This window comes from Pongo abelii, chromosome 17 (genome assembly GCF_028885655.2).
Source record: "Pongo abelii isolate AG06213 chromosome 17, NHGRI_mPonAbe1-v2.0_pri, whole genome shotgun sequence".
NCBI classification, from domain to species: domain Eukaryota; kingdom Metazoa; phylum Chordata; class Mammalia; order Primates; family Hominidae; genus Pongo; species Pongo abelii.
The window spans coordinates 65,154,507-65,173,190 of NC_072002.2; positions in this window are offsets into that span (position 1 = coordinate 65,154,507).

Here is an 18,684-nt window from a genome sequence, read left to right on the forward strand (position 1 = left end):
GGTGTTTGAAGTTGGGGACAGTTTTATGGAACTGAGCCCTTAATCTGTGGGGTCTGCATCAACTCTAGGTATTTAGTGTCAGAATTGAATTAAATATGGGATACTCTGTTGGTGTCTAGAGAGTTGGAAAATTGGTTGGGATGGGGAAAAAAACCCCACACATTTGGTGTCGGAAATATTATGTGAATGTAGTATAGAAGAAAACAGGCTTTTCCCTTTTTGATGAAAAAGATGATAAAATAATGTGTGGGTAGGTTGATAATAGTCAAGATAAATGGGTAATGGGATTGTAAGAACTTAGCCATGCTTCTCTCACGCACCTGGGGAGACTGGTCTATCTATGTCTGTGCCATCTGCTTGGCAGGCTTGTCCCTGTAGCAGAGAAAAAAATGTGTCTCAACAAGCCTGTGGCCTGGTTAACACCATCACTGTGATGAACACACAGACACTGCATATTTACTGTTATCCTTTTGTTTTCCTTAATTTAAATACAGGCATGTTTAATTTTTCATGCCTCAACTTAAGTGAAAATAATGGCATTATTCTTTAAGTCTTGTTTGATTTTTGATATGGTTTGGCTGTGCCCCTACCCAAATCTCACCTTGAATTGTAATAATCCCTAAGTGTCAAGGGCAGAGCCAGGTGGAGATAATTGAATCACGGGAGTGGTTTTCCCCATGCTGTTGTCATGGTGTAGTTAATGAGCCTCACCAGATCTGATGGTTTTATAAATGGGAGTTCCCCTGCACAAGCTCTCTTGCCTGCTGCCATGTAAGACATGACTGGGCTCCTCATTCACCTTCCGCCATGATTGTGAGGTCTCCCCAGCCATGAGGAACTGTGAGTTCCATTAAACCTCTTTCTTTTATAAATTACCTATTCTTGGGTATGTCTTTATTAGCAGTGTGAGAACAGACTAATACAATTTTTCTTTTTCTCTTCTCTTCTTCTCTTCCTTCTCCTCCTTCTCCTTCTCCTCCTCCTCATTCTTCTCCTCCTTTTCCTCCTTCTTTTTCTTCTCCTCCTCCTCCTTCTCCTTTTCCTTCTCCCTCTCCTCTTCCTCCTTCTTCCCCTTCTCCTCCTCCTCCTCCTCCATCTTCTCCTTCATCTTCTTCGTCTTTGTCGTCTTCTTTTTTGTCTTTGTCTTCTTCTTCTTTGTCTTTATCTTCTTCTTCTTCTTGCCAGAATCTCACTCTGATGTCCAGGCTGGAGTACAGCGGTGTGATATTGGTTCACTGCCTCCACCTCCCAGATTGAAGCCATCATCCCACCTCAGCCTCCCAAACAGGTGCATGCCACCATGCCTGGCTTTTTTTTTTTTTTTTTTTTTTTGTATTTTTTGTAGAGACAGAGTCTTGCTGTGTTGCCCAGGCTAGTCTTGAACTCCCGGGCTAAAGCAATCACCCTCGGCCTCCCAAAGTGTTGGGATTATAGGCATGAGCCACTGCACCTAGCCCATAGATGGTTTTAATAAGGATTCTGTGGTTATAAGAGTGTGGGATGTGCTTAGTTAAGTAAAGATAAGCAGATTTTATTATTGCATGACTTCTGAAGTCCTTCATCTTACCCATTTATTTTCTAAATCTCCAACAGAGACAGGCTGTGTAGTGGAGCACACATTCTACTTGTGGAGAGTTACTTCCATTACCTCTTTCATTATTTCTGAGGAATAAATATTCACATCTCTGGGCATACTAATGCTCCATGAAATACGTTATGGGGACATAAAGCAACCTGACATAAAGCAATCTGTTTTGAAACCCCACTCATTTTTATTAATGAAATTTCATTACACAATCTTATTAGTAAATATATGTATGTAAAAGACATTTATTGAGGCAGTGTAATGGACTTTGGGGTGAGAAGGCTAACCAGAGTTCAAATCCTGGATATGCTACTGACACGCAGTACAAGCTTCAGTTAGTTAATCTCTTAGAACCACAGTCTTCTTATCTTCTGTAACAAGATAATCATGGCAGTCACCTGGTTGCCCTTGCTGACTCCACTTGGGGGTAGGAGGTGAGAGAAGTACTGGTGCAACTTGCGAGTGCAATTAAAGGGAGATGGATATCCTAAAAACCAGCCCAATTGAGGCAGGAAAATAGGGTCTGGAGGCAAGGAACATAAGGCTAATTCACATTTCAACTATGACAGGAAATTTCCTCTCCATAGGGTGTAGGCCAAGTAAATGATTTTATCACTTCATCCTCTTCATTTACATAGGGCATACCCCAAGTAGGGGGTATGTAAACTCCCCAAAATTCTGTTACGGGGACTTTGAGTCCCTATGCTCAGGCCCGCTCCCACACTGTGGAGTGTACTTTCATTTTCAATAAAACTATTTATTCCTTCCTTGCTTTGTGCGTTTTGTCCAATTCTTTGTTCAAGATGCCAAGACCCTGGACACCCTCCACCATTAACACGATGTCTGTTCAGCCACCAAGCTTGATAAAGTGCCCAATGACAGTGACACTACAGTGTGATATAGAGGAGAGGAGAGAGGGGAGCTAGTACAAGGATAGTCTGCATCCCATCTTTGGCAGGGCAAGTTCCTGCCAGATGTCTGAACAGCACATGGTCTCCTCCGCTTAAAGTGTCTTGCTGTGGATCCTGTGGACTGTGGTTTAAATATACGGCCAACCTCCTCCAGGAAGACTACCTGTTGGGCAAGGGTCCCCTGGGTGTAAGCTGCTATGGAAGGGATAAGACGGGGTTTCTTGCCTCGGGCTGTGCAAGGGAGGCCGCTGCTTAGAGGTAAGGAGAGGGCTGAAACCTGCTGTTGAGGTAGAGATTTCCTGAAAGAAAAGAAAGTAGCAATCACTTCATGAATAGTCACTATGTTCCCAGAAGGTCTGAGTCCTGAGGACCTTCCTCTGGAGCCTCAGTAAATTTACTTAATCTAAGTGGGTCCAGGTGCTGGGGTAATCACCTTTATCTTGTCTTCTGCTAAATCACGGAGGTTTGGGGAGTTCCTTCACACCCCCAAAAAACTTGTTTGTGGAGGCCAGGGGAGTTTCTTCAGACCCACAGTAAAACTTGTTTAATCCTAAATGTGTCCTATTAAGAATTACTTCGTTATTTTGTCATGCTTTAAGGGCCAGGAAAGGCCAAGGCAAAACTCTTGGTGGGCTTTTGTTACATCCCAGCCTTTGTATAAGGGCACTAGCTTTTAATATTCAACTTAACCATTCAGTACTGAAACAGTTATTATGGAGGCCTGCATTAGTGAAACCTGGCCTGCCACAACTTAGGGAGAAAAGATTTTTTTGTCCTTCAACATTTTGATTATGATATATTTGGATGTTGATGGTCTTGTATTTGTCCTACTTGGAGTTCTCTGAGCTTCTTGATACGCGAATTAATGGTTTTTAATTAAATTTGGGAAGTTTTCAGCTGTTTCTTTTGTGTGTGTGTGTGTGCATGCTCCTTTTCAGAGGAGGTGCCAGTTGGGCTTCCTGGGTCGAGTTGGGGCTCAGAAAGCTGTGAAACTCACTCATTTCCTGCATCAGGACTGACTTTGGTCCTGGATGAATAATACTGAAGATATATGCTTAAAATATTCCTAACATCAGAATTTGTGCCTGCGTTTTCTTCCCCAAGAAAGCTATAAACAGCGAAAATCTTGATGTAAGCTTCCCTGTGTCCTCTCTCCCTCTCTCCCTTCCCCCTCCCCTGAAACTAAAAGGAATGTTAAAAGCCTGTTTTTCTGGACCCGCAGAGGCAGACCGTATCTATGCTCCCAATTCCAATTCCTTTTAAACACAATTTGTAAACTCCTATGAGATCCTGTCTCCTTTGCCATGCCGCTGCAAGGTCATAAAGTAGATAAAACTTGTTACAATTCCGGATTTCCTCAAGATCTGAGACATGTTCATTGTCTTTGTTTCTCGCTCTGGTAACATCTTCCCGCGGCACGTATTTCCTGCCTTAAAGAGTTTGAAAGGTGATCGAAAAATCTAACACTGGCTACCTGTTCGGGACCTCTTCCACGCTGTAGAAGCTTTGTACTGTCACTGCTCAATAAAGCCTACAGCTTTTTTTTCTCTCGGTCTGATCCGTGTCTCTCTTGCCGCAGGCTGCCACCACACCAATTCTTTGGCGTGGCTAAGGCAAGAACCTTTTGGTGTTACACTTTCTCTCCACTCCTGTACTTGCATTACAAATATGTTGGTGCACTTAATGGTGCCCCGCTTTTCTCTGAAGCTCTGCTAATTTGTCTTTATTTTCCCTCCTATTATTTCTATTCTTTCTGTGTATTTTTCAAATATATGATCTCTATTGATCTATCTTCAAGTTTGCCGATTCTTTCTTTGGTTCCTGTTTTTGTGCTTTTAAATTCCAGAATTTTCATTTGGTTCTTTCTTAGAATTTCTATCTTTGTATTGATATTCTGTATTTGATGAGACATTGTCACTAGGCTTCCTTTAAACATGGTTCCCTTTAGATCTTTGAACACATGTATAACAGCTGCAGTGACTTGGCTGAGCTAGTTCAATGATTTGACTATCTTCTTTCCTGATCTTCCCATTAAGCTTCTGGCAGGTCGGCCCCTGTTGGTATCTCACCTGGCTGTTAGCCTCCGCTAATTGCTAGGTGATTGGTCTATTGTTCTTGACAGTGTCCTGGGGCATAAATTGCTCTACAGTCTGATTCAGTTGAAGTCAAGCTCCTTGGCAGGGGCAGGGATTGCCAGTCTTTGAGACTTGCTTCCACCCCGTGGACTGAACCTCTGTAGTATGGAGTAGGAGCTGGGGGAAAAGGAGGAACAGTTTTTCACCAGCTGCCCCATCCAGATCCTGTCTATGGAGCAGGAGCCATGGATGTGGGGTAGGGAGTAGCATCAGGAACTGGTATCATCAGCCACCTATTTCTCCGCTGTGATTTGCAAGGAACTAGTTTTTCAGTCTCCCTTACCAAATGGCTTCTGGCTGGGTTTAGCCAATAGGAAGTGCTAGTGGAAGATTGGCATGTTGGAGAGGGGGAGAAGCCAGAAATTTCATCCTCTCTCACTTTGCTTTGGGTTGGTATCCTTGGCAGGCTGTGTCTCCTCTGTGTCACTGACTACTCCAACCAGCCCTCTTTTTGTGGTTCCATTTCTCATTGGGCAATGGGAAATCATGCAGTGTAATTCTCCACTCTGTAGGTTGAAAGTATAGTTGTAGCTTTATCTGGATGGCCTGGCAAATAGCCTCTAGTGATACCACTTTCTCCCATAATCTTTTCTGTCTTAGTGTTCCCAGACCACACTGAGGGCCAGGCTGCTATTTCTTGTGGCCCAACAACGAGACGCAGATGGACTGGGGAGGAAGAGAGTTTTTATTTCTGCAACCAGTTACATGGAGAAGGCCTGGAAATTATCACCAGACAAACTCAAAATTACAAAATTTTCCAGAGCTTATATACCTTCTAAGCTATATGTCTATATGTAAGTGTGCATTCATCTAAAGACATAAGTGGTTAACTTCTTTTAATCTATACCTAAGTTCTGAGTCTTGAAACCTTCCTCTGGAGCCTCAGTAAATTTGCTTAAACTAAATGGGTCCAGGTGCTGGGGTAATTACCCTTATCTTGTCTCCTGCTAAATCATGGAAGTTTGGGGAATTTCTTCAGACCCCCAATAAACTCGTTTGTGGAGGCCTGGGGAGTTTCTTTAGACTCACAATAAAACCTGTTTAATCATGCTTTAAGGTACAGGAAAAGCCTGGGCAAAACTCTTGGTGGGCTTTTGTTACGTTCTAGCCTTGTTTTAGGGTACTGGCTCTTTCAGCTTTCAATATTTAATTTAGCCACTCAGTCAGTGCTGAAACAGTTGTTACTGGAGGCCTGTGTTAGTGAGACCCGGCCTGCCACATTAGTATAGTAGTAGTGTCTTGCTGTAACCTTTTAGTCACTTCACTATGTGATACCTTACCTTGTTTTAATATGAACAGACTCTCCCTTAGCTGAGAAAGCCAGACGGACTCCATTTGGCTCCTTCATTTGCAAGACATCAAGGGCTCCTTACCCACCCCCTTCCTCAAGGACTTAACTTGTGCAAGCTGACTCTCAGCACATCAAAGAGTGCAATTAACCAATAAGGTACTGTGGCAAGCTATGTCCGCAGTTCCCAGAAATTCGCCCAGGTGATAGTACCCTAAGCCCCTGCATTTGTGTCCGGTAGATAGCACCCAAAGCCCTCGCACCTATCACCTTGTGATGGATTTAAAGCCCTGCACCTGGAACTGTTTGTTTTCCTGTAACCATTTGTCTTTTTAACTTTTTTTTGCCTGTTTTACTTCTGTAAGATTGCTACAGCTAGGCTCTCCCTCCCCTCTCTAAACCAAAGTATAAAAGAAAATCTAGCCCCTTCTTTGGGGCCGAGAGAATTTTGAGTGCTAGCCATCTCTCGGTCGCCAGCTAATAAAGGACTCCAGAATTAATCTCAGAGTGTAGCGTTTCTCTATAACTCGCTTGGTTACAACATTTGGAGGCCCCAGCGAGATATTCGCCACTGGGTGAGAGCTGGACTTGTTCCAGGCTCCCCCGGACAGACGGCAGACTTATAGGGGAGGCGCCACCTGAAGAGGTTCCAGGACCCCATAAGACCCCACCTTCTGGAGGGGAATGGATTGACCACCGGTGTGTGCCCACAAAAATTCAACTCCTAAGTCCTCAGTTTCTGGTCCCAGGAAGGTAAGTCAGATCTGACTCTGTTTCTCTGGAAGGGAAGCGGCCCTGTCGAGGGCCCTCCCTTGACTCTGCCTGCATTGCAGGACGCTGGAGGACAGAGTCCCGGTTTCTGGCAGGCCGGCCTGTCTGTTAAGACTAGTCTCTCTCTCTCACTCTCTCTCTTCCTCCCTCTTTATCTCTTCTCCTTCTCTCGTTCAGGTCTCCCGGAGACCTCTGTTATAGAACGGGAATAAGAAAACTGTTATAAACTCTGTGTGAATGAGTGCATGAATGTGGAGTTCAAGGGCTTGCGCTTGAATTTCCAGTTTGTAGCTCCACGGCAAAAGCTACGGAGTTCTAGTGGGCCCTCACCTGTAGTTCCATGGTGACCTCATAAGGCTTAAGGCAGCATCGGGCATAGCTCGATCTGAGCCAGGGGTTTATACCGCCTGCCAATGCTAAGAGGAGCCTAAGTCTCCTCGGGGAGCAGCCAGGTGGGCATCTGACTGATTCCATCATGGGACCCCCTCCCCTTGTCTGTCTATAAAAATTGTCATAATTGTTTATATACCCCAGTGTCTATTGTCCTGTTTAGTGTCTACTGTCCTGTCTTGTGTCTAACTTTCGTATGTCAGGTCATCAATATTGCCCTATGGTATGAGGCTACCACTTCTCCTGTTGTCCTTCTCAGTTTCTCCCCAACTTCCCCTTTTCCCTAGTTTATAAGACAGGAGAAAAGGGAGAAAGCAAAAAGTTGGAAAGAAACAGAAGTAAGATAAATAGCTAGACGACCTTGGCACCACCACCTGGCCCTGGTGGCTAAAATAATAATAATATTAACCCCTGACCAAAACTACTGGTGTTATCTGTAAATTCCAGACATTGTATAAGAAAGCACTGTAAAACTTTTTGTTCTGTTAGCTGATGTATGTAGCCCCCAGTCATGTTCCTCACGCTTACTTGATCTATTATGACTTTTTCATTTAGACCCCTTAGAGTTGTAAGCCCTTAAAAGGGCTAGGAGTTTCTTTTTCGGGGAGCTCGGCTCTTAAGACACGAGTCTGCCGACGCTCCCGGCCAAATAAAAAACCTCTTCCTTCTTTAATCTGAGGAGTTTTGTCTGCGACTCATCCTGCTACAGCCCAAGACAACTGGGCAAGGACTTCTTCAAAGTCCTGAGTGCAGATTTTCTAACACAGGAGGTCTCAGGTGTGTCTCTTCAGGTTGCCGGGCCCAGGGGCCAGGCGCTCCTCTGTGGCAGGGGCTCCTAGACCCAAAGGCAAGGAGTGGGAGGGGACAGCGCCAGACCCCCTCCCCCAGGGACCCCTGCAGGCGCCCGGCTCCTGCGCCTTCAGGCGTCAAAGCCCCCGACTTCCCCGAGCACCAGCGTATCCGCACCTGGCTTAGAACGCAGGGGCCTGGCCTGCTGCGGTGACCTTGGCCCTGGGCCGGACTTCTAAGCTGGGCTTGCAGTGCCTGACAGGGCCTGGAGGCGGGGCGGGGTACCGCGGAGTCGTCCTGGCAACCCCACGCTGCCCAGCACGGCTCCTCCCAGCCTGAAAAGATCTGAGTGGCCCCTTTCCTCCTCATCCCCATCCCTTACCCCGCACATCTCGTTTTCCTGTGCCACAGCAAGTCCAGCGCAGCCAAGACTTGGCTCTGCTCTCCCTCCTAAAAACCCTTAAAAGAAAGGGCAAAGTTTGAACTTTTTGCCTTGGAGTCGTGGAGACACCAAAAATATTTAGGCTATAAGTCAGAGAGGAGAGGGGGATCACATAGGTCCCACTAGCCTCAGACCCACCTCTTGTCCTCTCCCTAAATCTTGGAGCTTAAGGAAACAGACCTTATGTGGCAAGAAGCGCTGGCTATAGCTATTTTCCTACTTCTTTTGGTTATGATGCTTCTATTCTTCCAATACTCCAGCCCCCCCAGGTCATGAATTTCTTTGTCCGTGCTGGGTTTAATATCTCTGCTTAAACCTTGTTAAACTGCCTCCAGAATGGGAAACTCTTCTTCCCAGTCTCACAAAGATTGGAGCCCTCTCCAATGTATGTTACAAAATTTCTCTCTAGGCATCTCAGAGGATTATGGGGTCCTCCTTAAAAAAGGCAAACTCTGGACACTCTGTGAAGTAGAATGGCCAAAGTTTGGAGCCGGGTCACTGAACCTCGCAATTGTTCAGGCTGTGTGGCGGGTTGTTGCTGGAACTCCCAGTCACCCCAATCAGTTTCCCTACATTGATCAATGGCTGAGTTTGGTCCGGAGCCCTTGTACATGGCTCCACTCATGTGCCATTCCTAATCCTACCTCCAAGGTCCTTTTGAGCCAGACCTCACTTTTGCCTCGACCCTCAGCTGGCTCGGCTCCTCCTGTATTGCCTCCTTCTGAAGAAGAGGAAAGTCTCCCTCACCCAGTTCTGCCGCCTTATAACCCTCCTGCTCCCTTAGAATCTTCCCTTGTCTCCTCGACTACGTCCCCTGTGGGCTGTCTGCCTATTGCCTCCTGATTGAGGCCACGGCAGGAGGAGGTAGCCCCCCTCCTCCCGCTGAGAGAGGCACAAGTCCCTCCGGGTGATGAGCACTCAGCCCCATTCTTGGTTTATGTCCGCTTCTCTACTTCTGACCTGTACAATTGGAACGCTCATAATCCCTCCTTTTCTGAAAAGCCCCAGGTCTTGACCTCACTGATGGAGTCCGTGCTCTGGACCCATCAGCCCACCTGGAATGACTGTCAACAACTCCTTTTAACCCTCTTCACCTCTGGAGAAGAGGGATCATAACCGAAGAGAAGCCAGAAAGTATTTCCTTACATCAGCCGGTAGATCGGAGGGGGAAGCCCAAAACCACCTTGAGGAGGTTTTTCCCTCTACCCAGCCTGATTGAGATCCAAACTCCTCAGGTGGGAAGAGAGCTTTGGATAATTTTCACTGGTATCTCCTTGCGGGTATCAAGGGAGCGCTCGAAAACCATGAATCTGTCTAAGACACCTGAAGTTGTCCAGGGGCCTGATGAGTAACCTGGAGCGTTTTTAGAACGCCTCCAGGAGGCCTATCAGACTTACACCCCTTTTGACCTGGTGGCTCCCGAGGAGAGCCATGCTATTAATTTGGCATTTGTGGCTCAGGCAGCCTCTGATATTAGAAAAAAATTACAAAAACTGGAAAGATTTGCTGGAATCACCATTAACCAGCTTTTAGAAGTAGCCCAGAGAGTTTTTGACAATCAAGAGTTCGAGAAACAAAAACAGGCAGCTCAGGCAGCTGAAAAGGCTGCTGATGAAGCATCCAAAAGACAACCGAAAATCTTAGTGGCGGCCATCCAGGAAGCCAGAAAGGAAGGGCCCCCATCACAGAACACTAGCCAGGGGACCCCGGGTCCACACCAGAAAGGCCGGAAAAGTGAGCAGGCTCCCCTACAGAAAAACCAATGTGCTTATTGCAAGCAGATAGGACACTGGAAAAAAGAATGCCCATTTAAACCAGAGGAAAAAAGAATGCCCATTTAAACCAGAGGAAAAAAGAATGCCCATTAAAGCCAGAGGGGAAACCAGAAAAGAAAAAGGTCTGAAGGGGGCCAGCCCCTCCACACCTGTGGGTGTTTCTCATCAGGTGGGACAAGAGAGTGAGAGAAGAAGACACAGAGACAAAGTATAGAGAAAGAACAGTGGGCCCAGGGGACCAGCGTTCAGCATACGGAGGACCTGCATCAGCCCTGGTCTCTGAGTTCCATCAGTATTTATTGATCACTATCTCTACCATCTCGGAGAGGGGGATGTGGCAGGACTATAGGGTAATGGTGGGGAGAGGTTCAGCAGGAAAACATGTGAACAAAGATCTCTGTGTCATAAATAAGTTTGAGGAAAGGTGCTGTGCCTTGATGTGCATGTAGGCCAGATTTATTTTTTACTTTACACAAACATCTCGGTGCATTAAAGAGCAGTATTGCTGCCAGCATGTCTCACCTCCAGCCATAAGACAGTTTTCTCCTATCTCAGTAAATAGAACGTATGATTGGGTTTTACACTGAGACATTCCATTCCCAGGGATGAGCAGGAGACAGATGCCTTCCTCTTATCTCAACTGGAAAGAGGCCTTCTTCCTCTTTCACTAATCCTCCTCAGCACAGACCCTTTACGGGTGTTGCACTGGGGGATGGTCAGGTCTTTCCCTTCCTACGAGGCCATATCTCAGGCTGTCACATGGGAAGAAACCTTGGACAACACCTGGCTTTCCTGGGCAGAAGTCCCTGTGGCCTTCTGCAGTGCATTGTGTCCCTGGGTATTCAAGATTAGAGAATGGCAATGACTTTTACCAAGCATACTGCCTTGAAACACATTTTTAACAAAGCACATCCTGCCCAGCCCTAAATCCATTAAACCTTGAGTCAACACAGCACATGTCTCTGCAAGCACAGGGTTGGGGCTAGGGTTACAGATTAACAGCATCTCAAGGCAGAAGAATTTCTCTTAGTAAAGAACAAAATGTAGTTTCTTATGTCTACTTCTTTCTACATAGACGGAGTAACAGTCTGATCTCTCTTTATTTTCCCCACAAAGGTCCTCACCCTTCCTGCAGCAGAGGAATCTGATGATTAAAAGGGCCGGGGCTCCCTCTCTCGGCCCCTGGAAGCCCATGGAGACCGCCACAGCGGAGGGCCATGGTGACGCCCAGTCGCCTATTTGTCTAAAAGACTGGACCCAGTAGCCTCCAGGTGGACAAGTTGTCTGTGGGCCATAGCAGCCACAGCAAGCCTGGTTCAGGAGACTGATAAACTGACTCTAAGTCAAAATTTAACCCTTATGGCTCCTCGTGCCATAGAGACTTTGCTGCGAAGTGCTTCTGGCAAATGGATGTCAAATGCTCGCATCCTGCAGTATCAGTTTTACGGTTAGATTGGCCTCGTTTAACTTTCTCTCCCACAAGGTGTTTAAATCCAGCTACTTTGCTCCCTGATCCAGACTTCACCACACCTGTCCATGACTGCCAGGAACTATTAGAGACTACAGAAACTGTCCGACCTGATCTCCAAGGTGTGCCTTTAAAGGAGGCGGATGCTACTGTGTTTACAGACAGTAGCAGCTTCCTTAAACAAGGAGTACGAAAGGCTGGTGCGGCTGTTACTATGGAGATGGATAAACTGTAGACTCAGGCATTGCCGGCAGGTACCTCAGCACAAAAAGCTGAATTGGTCGCTCTCACTCAGGCCCTCCGATGGGTAAGGACAAATGTATTAACATTTACACTGACAGCAGGTATGCTTTTGCTACTGTGCATGTACATGGAGCCATCTACCAAGAGCGTGGGCTACTCACCTCAGCAGGAAAGGCTATCAAAAACTAAGAAGAAATTTTGGCCCTGCTTGAAGCTGTTTGCCTACCTCAACAGGTGGCTGTAATTCACTGCAAAGGACATCAAAAAGAAGACATGGCCATTGCCCATGGTAACCAAAGAGCAGACTCTGCAGCCTGGGGGGCAGCTCAACTCCCAGTAGTGCCTTTGACCCTGCTGCCTGCAGTGTCCTTTCGGCAACCTGACTTGCCAGATCACCCAGAATATTCCCCAGAGGAGGAAAAACAGGCTTTGGATCTTCAGGCCAGTAAAAATCAGGAAGGAGGAGTAAAACTGGCCCAGCTTCTAAGGAGCCGTTTCAAGATCCCCCACCTTCAGGACTTAGTTAACCAAGCAGCTCTCCAGTGTATGGCTTGTGCCCAGGTAAACACTAAGCAAGGTCCTAAACCCAGCTCAGGTGACTGCCTCTGGGGAGACTCACCAGGAGAAAGATGGGAAATTACAGAAATAAAACCACACTGGGCAGGGTACAAATACCTTCTGGTACTAGTAGACACCTTTTCCGGATAGACTGAGGCATTTGCCACCAAAAACGAGACTGCCACCACGGTAGTTAGGTTTTCACTCAATGAAATCATCCCTCGACATGGGCTGCCTGCTGCCATGGGGTCTGATAATGGACCGGCCTTCACCTTGTCCATAGATCTGTCAGTCAGTAAGGCATTAAACATTCAATGGAAGCTCCATTGTGCCTATCGACCCCAGAGCTCTGGATGAGTAGAACGCATGAATCATGCCCTAAAAAATACTCTTACAAAATTGATCTTAGAGACCGGTAAAAATTAGGTAAGACTCCTTCCTTTAACCCTTCTTAAAGTAAGATGCATTCCTTACCGGGCTGGGTTTTCACCTTTTGAAATCATGTATAGGAGGGCTCCGCCTATCTTGCCTAAGCGAAAGGATACCCATTTAGCAGAAATCTCACAAGCTGATTTATTACAGTACCTACAGTCTCTCCAACAGGTACGAGATATCATCCAGCCACTTGTCTGGGGAGCTCATCCCAATCCAGTTCCTGACCAGACGGGGCCCTGCCACTCGTTCCCACCGGGTGACCTGGTGTTAAAAAGTTCCAGAAAGAAGGACTCACTCCTTCTTAGAAAGGACCTCATACTGTCATCCTCACCATGCCGACAGCTCTGAAAGTGGCCGGCATTCCTGCTTAGATTCATCAATTTCACATCAAAAAGGCCAACAGAGCCCAACAAGAAACATAGGTCCCCAAGCATAGGCCAGGCCCCTTAAAACTGCGTCTAAGTCAAGTGAAGCCTTTAGATTAATTCTTTTTATTTACCTCTCTTGTTTATTTCCACCTGTTATGCCCTCTGCGCCTTCCTATTCTCACTTCTTTCACGACAGGACGTGTATTTGCAAACACTACTTGGAAGGCAGGAACCTCCAAGAAAGTCTCTTTTGCAGTCGATTTATGTGCTTTGTTCCCAGAGCCTGCCCGTAACCTTGAAGAACAATGCAACCTGCCGGTCATAGAAGTGGGGAACATTAACCTTGCTACAGGGTTCGGACACACAGGAAGCCAAACTGGATGTAAAAACTCTAAAAGTGAAAAAAAAAAAGGACTCCAGAGCACTGACTTTTACCTCTGTCCTAAAAATCACCCTGACTCTAGCTGTCACAATTCTTACCAATTTTTCTGCCCTCACTGGTTTTATGTGACCCTAGCTACTTACCCCAGAGGATCACCTGTCCTCAACCCTCTCCATAACTCACACTTCCCATCCTAGACTGTGTACTATGAAAAATTGTAACCCTCTTACTATAACTGTCTGTAACCCTGGTTCAGCTCAATGGTATTATGACCTGTCATAGAGATTAAGGCTTTATATCTTGAGATTTAATGTTAAAACTACGTTCACCATCCAAAAAATCTAGATAAACGCCAGCAAAAATAGGAAAATAGCACCCCTTAGTACCAAAGTATGTTTAACTAGAATCCATGGCTGACTACTTTAATCACTAGGTTAGCTAGCCCCCTTCTCCTCCTACTGTTAGGCTTAGTCTTCAGGCCTAACAGTAGGAGGCCTACTGTATATTAAATTGGTTTCTTAACTTTATAAAGCAACGCATAGCTTCTGTCAAGCTTATGTATCTTAAAACCCAATATAACACCCTTGTTATAACTGAGGAATCAATGATTTGATTCCCCAAAAACACAAGTGGTGAATGTGATACCTTACCTTGTTTTAATATGAATAGACCCTCCCTTAGCTGAGAAAGCTGGATGGACTCCATTTGGCTCCTTCATTTGCAAGACATCAAGGGCTCCTTACCCACCCCCTTCCTCAAGGACTTAACTTGTGCAAGCTGACTCTCAGCACATCAAAGAGTGCAATTAACCAATAAGGTACTGTGGCAAGCTATGTCCACAGTTCCCAGAAATTCACCCGGGTGATAGTACCCTAAGCCCCTGCGTTTGTATCCGGTAGATAGCACCCAAAGCCTTCGCACCTATTACCTGTGATGGATTTAAAGCCCCTGCACCTGGAACTCTTTTCCTGTAACCATTTGTCTTTTCAACTTTTTTTGCCTGTTTTACTTATGTAAGATTGCTACAGCTAGGCTCCCCCTCCCACCTCTAAACCAAAGTATAAAAGAAAATCTAGCCCCTTCTTCCAGGCCGAGAGAATTTTGAGGGCTAGCCGTCTCTCAGTCGCCAGCTAATAAAAGACTCCTAAATTAATCTCAAAGTGTAGCGTTTCTCTATAACTCGCTTGGTTACAACTATCCTTTGACTGGCTTCTTTGCTCTTCCATCACCTGTGTATCTAATTTACGGTTTTAAATTCCAACACCCCTCCCCCCATTGAAATAACTAGAGTGGTTTCTGTTTTCCAGACTAGAACCTGATTCCCACTAGCCAAATTAGGAGCGATTTAAACTTAAACATAAAATAATACCAATTGACTCAAACACATATAAAAATACATGCATTCCTTATGATTCCCCCCAAAAAGAGAAAGCCCAAATTGCTAGTATTTGTGGACTCTTCTACACCAACTTCTTTCTCTGAACATTGGTAATAAAAGTAAAAGTTATCCTGCTTTTAGAATCATATTTCAGAATAACCAAATAGCCCAAGTGGATAAGGGAAACTGTTCTTTACAGAAGGAGGCCAGCTATATATGTCAAATGAATGGTAAAACTAGAAAATCACTTTTTTGTAACTCCTAATAATTGATTTACATAAGGGTCATCAATGCATGCTAAAATCATAAGGTAAAACACTGGCAGGAAACCATGCCCTGGTAGTCAGAAGAGGGGAACTTTAAATGGAGAGATTTGGCTTTCACTACTTGGGGCAGATTGCATATTCCAAAGATGGATGGGAGAATTCTATATCCCATTCCCATATGCTCTTTCAGTGTGATGTCAACACTCCTCCATCAAGAGGCAGGATCTTTTTTCTCTCTGTCTGAATCTGGGCTATCTTTGTAACTGCTTCAACCTACAGAGTGGAGAAGCGACACTGCATTATTTCTAAGGCTAGCTCTTACAATACGGCTTTCATCTGGTTCACTTTCTCTCTTGGGATGCTTGCCCTTAGAACCCTGCCACCACGTTGTGAGAAAGCCAAGGCCACATGGAGAGTTCACATAACTGCTATTACTATCTGCCAATCATGTAAGCAAATGAACCTTCAGATGATTTTAGCTCCCGACCTTCATTTAAGTTATTTTGCTGAGATTCCAGACATCAAGAAGCAAAGACAAGCTGTTCCAGCTATGCCTTGTCTGAATTCAGAACTTGCAGAAATCATGAAAAATACTAAATAATTATGGTGGTTTAAAGACATGTTTTTGCATAATTTGTTATATAAGAGATAATGAATACACAAACTTTGCGTCACCAGTAGTGGAACATTCTGACATTATGCACCTCTGAAATGTGATACAATATGAAGTAGACATTCCTCTGTGTACTGCCTATGAAGTATTGTTGCAGAATTTTGTTCCTTAGTTCTTGTCACATGACCAGGAAAATTTAGGCACACAGACACATTGAAGGGTGAGTAGGGCAGGGTTTTATTGGGTGAAAAGGGGAAAAAAAAATCAGCAAAGTGAGATGGAGTCCTGCTAACAAGCCCCCCACCTCACAGATTGAATCCCAGGCCACCACACAGGATCTGAAGAGGCCAGCCTCCTCCCACCGGCCCATGGCTCCACCCCATTTCCCCAGTGCACATGTGGGCAAGTGCAGAAAAGGCCCTGGGCAGGTTCCCTCATCTGCACAAAAGCATCCGATGTAAACACTTATGGGGCATGTCGGAGATTCTCCAGGGACCCCTTTTTATCTGCCTAGGCATTTGGCTGTCTCTGTATTACTGCCAAAAACATTAAACCTGAATCTAATTAAGGCTTTAGCACTATCATCTAGTTTATAGTAAACATTGAGGAAAGAGAAACAAGCTAAATGTCACCATGAAGAAATGATCAGGCAAATCTGTATATAACATAAATAACCTGGTCTCTTAAATGCAAGTCAATGTCATTGAAGAAACAGATCCTCTTTCAGATTAAAAGATTTAAGAGCATAACCAAATATAAACCATGAACCTTGACTGGATTCAGTTTTGAGGGGGAAAAAAAAAAGATATAGGGACAACTGTCGAAATTTTAAGAAGGATTGTACATTAGGTGTCAAAGGGGAATTGTTTTGTTATGATAATGGCATTGTGGTTATGCAGGAGAATATCCTTATTTTCTGCAGATGCATGCTGAGCTATTTAGTGGTAAAATGATATATGATGTCAATAATATGCTTTAAAATGGGTCCAGCAGTATAATTGGAAAGTTACATACATATATACAACGTATAAGGCAAAGCGTTAATTGTTCGACCTAGCTGAAGGGCATCTTAGTATTCATTGTGTTATTCTTTCTAACTTTCTGAATGTTTTAAAAAATATTTCCTAATACAATTAATGCCTGTGTGAAACAAATGTACTGATTGGATATTTACATTTTTTGAAATGTTCATTGATAAGAACTTGTGGGCTGGTGAAGTTGGGAAAGAAGGGAGAAGTGTTAGTAATCAATTATGAGCTCATATGCTATTTCCAGTACTCTAGTGAAATTCACCGGCCAGTGCTTCCCATCTGCATGCATTCTTCCCAACACTACTCACTGAGCCTAGGCTGAATGTTTGAACTTTTGTATTAGATTAAAGGGGTGAAGATATGAATTTCTGGAGTTATACTGTATATAAATATTATTATGTCTACACACAAAGCAATGTATTTGGCTTCTGACTTATCCATGGAGAAATGATACGCAGTATATAAAGCTTGATATCTGAAAAATCTGTCATTTTTAAAGTACTACATTTTCTTTCTTTCTTTTTTTTTTTTTTTTCTGAGATGGAGTCTTGCTCTGTTGCCCAGGCTGGAGTGCAGTGGCACGATCTCAGTTCACTGCAGCCTCCACCTCCTGGGTTCAAGTGATTCTCCTGCCTCAGCTTCCTGAGCAGCTGGGATTACATGCACACACCACCACGCCCAGCTAATTTTTGTATTTTTAGTAGAGACAGGGTTTTGCCATGTTGGCCAGGCTGGTCTCGAACTCCTGACCTCAGGGGATCTGCCTGCCTCAGCCTCCCAAAGTGTTGGGATTACAGGCATGAGCCACCATGCCCAGCTAAAGTACTACATTTTCAAATAAGCTTAGGACTGCAGGTGATTAACATGGACAGATTTTCATTACCAATGCAGGTTTATCTTTATTATCATGGGACTATTATTCTTTGTAACAACTGTAATGCAATTTCAGACTAATATTTTAAATCTAGGATCAGTGAGGCAACTCAAAAAGCTCAGGTAATTAAAATTTTATTTCTTCAGATGGTTCAACCTGATAAATGTGGGCTGTTCCAATTACAGATATTTTCTTGGTATAGTGATTGTGAGCTGTGCCTCATTTTCATACAAAAAAATTGCAACTCTGATCCTTAATTGTGACTCAAATTAAATTCTCAGGAATACTCTTTAACTTTAAAAATTATCCAACAACATGTTGTACCAAAAAGAACACATGGAAAAACCTGTGAGCATCAGAAAACCTGGGTCTAGGCCTAGTTCTGCCGTTTACTCACTTTTGGTTCTACCTTCAAAATATAATCCAAATTTGGCTCCTTCTCACAAACTTGGTGTCTACCACCCTAGTCCCAAACAATATCATCTCTCCACTGGATTATCACAAAACTGGTCCCTCTGATTTTGTTCTTGTCCCTACTGTAGATACTCCACATGCACCAGAGTTGGATTAGGTCACTCCACTACTGGGGAACCTCCAGTAGCTTCCTTTTTCTCTCAGAGTAGAAGCCTAGTTCTTACAAAGGCCTACAAGGCACTTCACGGGTCACACCTCAACGCAGGGGCATCATCGTCTAAGCCTCCCTATGCTGACTGCTCCAAAACCTTTTGGCCTCCATTCTGTTTCTGGAACAGGCTAAGTATGAGTCTACCTCACACCATTGTGCTGGCTGTTGCCTTGGCCCAGGAAGCTCTCCATCCCTGCCAGTGACCTCCTCCTTACCTCCCTTACATCTCTGTTCAATGTCATTTGATCCTTTAGGCCAATGGTCCCCAACCTTTTTGGCACCAGGGACCAGTTTCATGGAAGACAATTTTTCCATGGACCGGGGTTGGGGATGGTTTGGCGATGATTCAAGCACATT